The sequence below is a fragment of the Vigna unguiculata genome, chromosome 6 (genome assembly GCF_004118075.2).
Source record: "Vigna unguiculata cultivar IT97K-499-35 chromosome 6, ASM411807v1, whole genome shotgun sequence".
NCBI lineage: Eukaryota > Viridiplantae > Streptophyta > Magnoliopsida > Fabales > Fabaceae > Vigna > Vigna unguiculata.
Genome location: NC_040284.1, coordinates 13,890,738 through 13,897,606, shown reverse-complemented (window position 1 = coordinate 13,897,606; position 6,869 = coordinate 13,890,738).

Below are 6,869 nucleotides of genomic sequence, written 5' to 3'. Positions count from 1 at the left end.
CTTCAAGTTTTTCTTGTATTGAATCTATGAATAAGAGATAGTCCTCGACCTTTTTAAATCAATTTGCATTGATTTTATTAAAAATGTAATTATAAACTTAAAAATATTATTATTGTTTTCCTCAACCTCAGAATTTTTTTTAATTCAATATACATGTAATATACATGTAGTAATATTAAAAATCACAAAAACAACAACCAATTTTTGCATAAACACAAATTTAAAATCTATTATATATTATCTATTATCCATTATAATATAAAAAAGAATATATTAGTAATTTTATCTTACCCACAATTTTGCTTACAGATGTTTCATACGTTGGTTTTCTAGTCATTTAATCTTTTTAATTTACTCTTTTACCCATTTTATTGTCACATGTCTCTAACAAATCAATTTATTCTTTTATTTTTTTTCTATACCATTTTTATTTTTTTATGATTTATAATTATTTTCTAAATTTATAAGTAATTGTTTAAGTTAATTATATTCAAAACTTAATTATATACTTAAAAATATTTTTATTTATTTGCTCATATGTCTTTCTTTTAATATAATATATATTTACAAAGATAACAAAAAAATAAGCTAAAACTAAGTATGCATAGTCATAGGTTTAATAAAACTATCAAATTCTTTTAAAAAAATGCAAAGAGTTTGCTAAAATCATTTTAAAAAAGGTTTAATTATGCCCTTGTCCCCATTTTGGAGTAAAATTTTTAATTTGGTATCCATACTTTTAAAAGTCTCAACTTGGTCCCTTTTTCGTTAAAAAGTCTCAAATGTGCCATTTTTGTTAAGTTTGGCTAAACGCCGTTAGAGGGAGTGCCACGTTTCAGTTCTTGAATTTTTTGAATTTTTTTATTTTTATTTATTTTTTATTTTTTATTTTTTATTTAAAAATCAAAAAAATTGTCACGTGTCAAGAATAATTTTAATTATTTTCGTTTTGCCATTTTACCATAATTAAGGACATATAAAAAGGGCAAAATAAGGCCAGTGGAAGGGTTTGGAGACTGAAAAACCTAGAGTGTTGAGAGGAGGACGAAATTCAAAAGGGAAAGGTGAGTTTGGGATTGAGAGAAAAGTTGTATTTTGTTTTGGGTGAGCAAAGGAGGGTTCTTGGGTATCACAAAGCCAAGGTTAGAAGATCAATTGGAGCAAGGATTTTAAGGTTAGAGGATTTGCAGTTAACATTTATTACAAACCATAAAATAACTAAAATAGCAACTGTTTGAAAACATGAAAATATCAAAATATTAAAAGTCTTCAAAGTCCCCATGTAATCCCGCTCTCTGAACTCAAACATCTCCTGGCTCACCTGTCAAATCATATGCTCCCGGATAACAAGTTATCTGATCATCGCCACACACAAACAGATAGGGTGAGTTATGCACACACACACACACACACACACACACACACACACACACATATATATATATATATATATATATATATATATATATATAAAATAAATATGACACCCATCCCAAAGAAAATAAATCTTACATAATCATTTTATTCTTTCAAATTATCCATCCCTGATCTCATAGTCCTTCATGAGTCATATGCATGAATATTGGTCTTGGGACTTTACTATGCTCCCACGAAACAATCCCTTTCGTGGTCCAACTATACGAGCCTATCTCGCTCATAGTCTTGCCCCACAGACTCCTCGCCTGTAGTAAAACATCCAAGCCTTCCTCGCTCAGACCTAGGCACGCACACAATCACCATACTATGGACTCCTCGCCCAATAGCAACCAAAAACGTAATAGTTCCTTGCCCATCGTGCGTCCGACGCATGTAATCACCATACTAAGGACTCCTCGCCCATTAGTGTAACATCCCTAAGGAATATTACTGATATTAAATAAATAAAATTCAAAATACAATAAATACCGTAGTTAATATAAACTAGGTTTAATTATGTCTTTGGTCCCCATTTTGGAGTCAAAATCTCAAAATGGTACCCAAATTTTTAAAAGTCTCAAGTTGGTCCCCTTTTTTGTTAAAACATCTCACGTTTGCTCTTTTCGTTAAGTCAAGGTTGACGCCATTAGAGGGAGTGCCACGTGTCAGTTTCCCGATTTTTTGAATTTTTTATTATTTTTTTTTGAACTTTTTTTTATTTTTAATTTTTTTTGAATTTTTTAAAAAAAATCAAAAAATTGCCACGTGTCAAGTTGTCATTGTGCCATGTGGCATTGATAGAGTGACGTGGCAATGACAGTGACACGTGTCAGTATTACACCAGGTGTCATTTCCTTGGTCTCAATTTGGTCCCTTTACTTTAATTTGTCTCAATTTAGTCCCAATTTTTGTAAAAATTTGCAATTTATCCCTCTTCAAATTGAAACAAAAATTAATTTTATATAAATATTATGCAAATATTTTTATTAAATTTGATATTTTTATTCAAATTAATATTTTTATTATATATTTTTAACATAGCTAAGTTTATTTAAAATTTGTTTCACATTCAACTTTACTTCAAATTGTTTTCAAATTTTAAATTTATATGTGTTTTATTGTTACATGAACTAGTTAATTTATGAATTTTTTTCTATTAACATTATTTTCTATTAACAACTTTTGAACCATTTTAAATAAATTTCAATGTAAATCCATGCTTTAAAAAATTTGGTTAAAAGTAGTATAAATTGCTTATATAAATTAAACTTAGGTCACACTTACATAATCTCCATTTAATAAATTTCTCTAAAAACAAAACCATCAATTGATATTTAGCCTACAATGTTGACTGCTTCAACTTACTTTTATAATATTTTAACACAGTTCTTTTAAATTTAAAATAGAACTATAGTATAAGCATTACATACAACTTATTTGTATATATACAACTAAAACTTGCAATAAACAAATATTTCTCTTTATTATTGATTTACAACAAACAATCTAAATTGTAATATAAAATTTTTCGAATAGTTTTCATTTTTTTTAAATATTGAAGTTAAATTTGTAGATTGAAATAGATGGTGATTAAACGGACCAAGTCTTCTTCTTAGCAAGGATTTTTTCAATTTCAATCAATACATTACTTGTTAAATTTCCAAGTCTTCTAATCCCAAAAGATGGGTTAGAAAATTAAGCACCTCAATCACACCAATACACTTAGTTGTGGAAAAGCTGCCTTCACCGTAGTAATTTTCCATACTTGGGTTGGCTCAGTTGAACGATCCATTAGCTAAAGTTATAAACCAAATATATAAATAAATTCCACCATCATGCATGATATCCCTAAGGAGCTAAGGTACCCATAATTCACCTTTTAAAGTTCAATTTCTAATTTGGTAACAACTTTTAAACCATTTTAAATAAAGTTCAATGTAAAATATTAATTAAATGAACTTAATTTGGTTAAAAATATTTACTTGAAATATCAATTTTGATGGAAATATTTGTGTACATTTATATAAAAATTAAATTTGATTTCAATTTGGAGAGGGATAAAATTGCTCATTTTTACAAAAATTGGGACTAAATTGAGACAAATTAAAATAAAGGGACCAAATTGAGAATAAGGAAATGACACCTGGCGTAATACTGACACGTGTCACTGTCATTGCCACATCACTATGTCATTGCCACGTGGCACGATGACAGGTTGACACGTGGCAATTTTTTTATTTTTTTAAAAAAATTCAAAAAAAAATAATAAAAAAATTCAAAAAATCGAGGAACTAACACGTGGCACTCCCTCTAACGGCATCAACCTTAACTTAACGGAAAGGGCAAACGTGAGACGTTTTAACAAAACAGGGGACCAACTTGAGACTTTTAAAAATTTGGGTACCATTTTGGGATTTTGACTCCAAAATGGGGACCAAAGGCATAATTAAACCTATAAACTAATTCCCAAAAACGCGGGAAATTAAAACCAAAACTAGTAACCATACATAATCGGAATGTACACTATCGTTATATATAAAAATTACTAAAATTCGGCATAAAATAATTTACATCAAAATCAAAACAATAAAGTTTGCTTTCAAAAGCCCAAGTAGCCCATGCCCTCTGTCTCTAAGCATCTCTTGGCTCACCTGTCAAATCATCTGTTCATGGATAACAAATTACCCGATCATCGCCATACACACATAGATAGGGTGAGCTATGCACAATAAAAATATAAACAGATATAGGAAATAAACATGTTTCCCAACCCAAAATAACAACTACAATTCTCATACTTTTCAAATCACCCAACCATGACCTCATAGTCCTTCATGAGTCATATGCATGAACTAGGTCTTGGGACTTCCCTGTGCTCCCACGAAACTAACTTATTCGTGGTCCAACCCTATGAGCCTATCTTGCTCATAGTCCTGCCCTACAGACCCTACAGACTCCTCGCCTGTAGTAAAAACATCCAAGTCTCATAACTTGGACCCTGGCACGCACGCAATCACCATATTATGGACTCCTCGCCCAATAGTAGCCCACGGGAACATCACAATTCCTTGCCCATCGTGCACCCGACACATGCAATCACCATACTAAGGACTCCTCGCCCATTAGTAGCCGACGGGAACTCAACGAGTTCCATGCCCATCATGTGTCCAACCACTGAGCACATCCGAGACCCCTATTGGACTTAGTCCTTCAAGCCCACACATCACAACACATGCATATACTTCTTATACTTAAGAAAAGTAGTCATTTCACACACACAAGGTTATACAAACATGAGAAATCCACATAATCTTGCTTAAGCCAGGGACTCTCGCCCAAGCTAAGCCTTCTGCTTCGCTTAGGCTAGTTCCCCTCGTTTGGGCGAGCTTAAAACAGTCACAACATCACGTTATCTCACATAGGCGAGATCCCCTCGCCTGGGCGAGCTATAACATCGCTCAAAATCACACCCAAACCTCGCCTAGACGAGTATTCAACCACACACACAAGAACACACTTCGAGGACTCGCTTAGGCAAGCCACTCTCGCCTAGGCGAGAGTGTTAGTCGCTCAAAACTCAAAACCTCTCGCCTGGGCGAGATATCGCGCTCAAACCCTCAAGTTCTCCTCGCGACCTCGCTTAGGCGAGTGCCTCTCGCCTGAGCGAGAGACCATGTTGCTCAAACCTCTCCTTGGTCGCCTAGGCGAGAATCACGAACTAGAACTCAATGTGAGACTCTACAACTCTCGCTTAGGCGAGATGGACCCGCTTGGGCGAGACTTGCAGGGCTTCAAGTCTGTATACGCACGCACATCGCCAAAACAATACTAAAACACCAAATAATCATTACCAGCACAACGAAATGGCAAAAATGCATCAGAATTGTGTTTTATAACTAGCTTATCATGCCATTTAAATACTAAACTCGTGAATTTTCCAAAAGAACTACACAAAACCCCAAACCCATATTCAACACATGTGAATTATCAAGGAATTGGCAACAACATCAAGAACACCCAATTTCTCAATCATAACAACACGTAATACCCCTAAATTCATAGCACATACAAATCCCAATTGAGCATAAAATGCCAAAATACAAACCATATAACACACATAACTTCAACACCTCTAACCTGGAATTAGTGATCAAAAATTGAGAAGACAGAAACCTTGATTCACAATCTCCCTCTTGCTTCAGCCCTTGCACACCCAAAATTCTGCTCTCACTCTCAATTTCGTGCTTCTCTCTATAGCAGTTCACCACAAATGCCAAAACCCTTCCCTTTACCTAAATTTTGGCTTTTATAGGTGCCTTTAAGATGGGTTTTAAAAATAAAACGGGATTGGCTTTAGTGTGGGCTTAATGGTTATTCAAGTCCCTTAGTGGGTGATTTTTCAGCACCTAATGCTTACCGTTCTGCTAGGTTTTCTTTACCCCTTCACATTCATACCATAACTAATAGTTAGCAAAAATAAAGCTTATTCTTTGCCCACCAAGGTTTAAACCCGTGACCTTCCACTCATAAGGCCAAAACACAACCACTTGCCAATTCACATTTGGTGATACCCTCCAATCGAAAAAAGTTTACATCATCAATTCCATACTCATACATATTATTAAAATTAATAATAAAACAACAACACATAATTGGCATACATAGGACTTGAACCCAAGTCCTCTCACATAAACCAAAGTACTCTCAACCACTTGAGCTAGTACTTTTCCACGTCACACCAACCAACAATTAATGTCATAAAGGCTCTTTTTACTCGCATTTATTAATTAATTAATTATTTAATTAATAAATTTCACGGATCTTACAATTAGCAGCCGACGGGAACTAAACAGTTCCATGCCCATCATGTGTCCCACCACCAAGCACATCCCAGACCCCTATTGGACTTAGTCCATCAAACCCAAAGACGAAGGTATGTGAACTTAGTCCTTCAAGTCCACTGATCACAACAACAACCAAATTCCAAAGCAGTTAATTTGCCTAGCACAGCTTAAACGCCGCTAGGCGAAACTGGTTCCAGTCCGCCTAGCGGGCAGCTCCCACCGCAGAGCACCAAATAGAAGCTTCGCTGCTCTGTCACTGCCAGGCGGCCCTAACCTTGCCGACAGGCACCTCCCGTAGTCAGTGACCACTGCCACTGTTTAAGACTCTATCGCCTGGCGGCTCGCCCCGCACCGCCAAGTGCCATATCAGTAGCGTAATACTACTGGTTTTTGGCACATTGAACATATTCTAAAATACCTAAGTACTCAGCATGTAAATCATAACACACTTATAATCATCCAAATCATTTTTTCACAACTGATTCTCAATGCACTCATTCAATCATACCACAAATGTTGTTAGAATTGCACATATGCTACAAAGCAACACAAATAGTGAATCATACATTCTTGCCGCCTCCACACACTAATCCCAATCATACATGCATA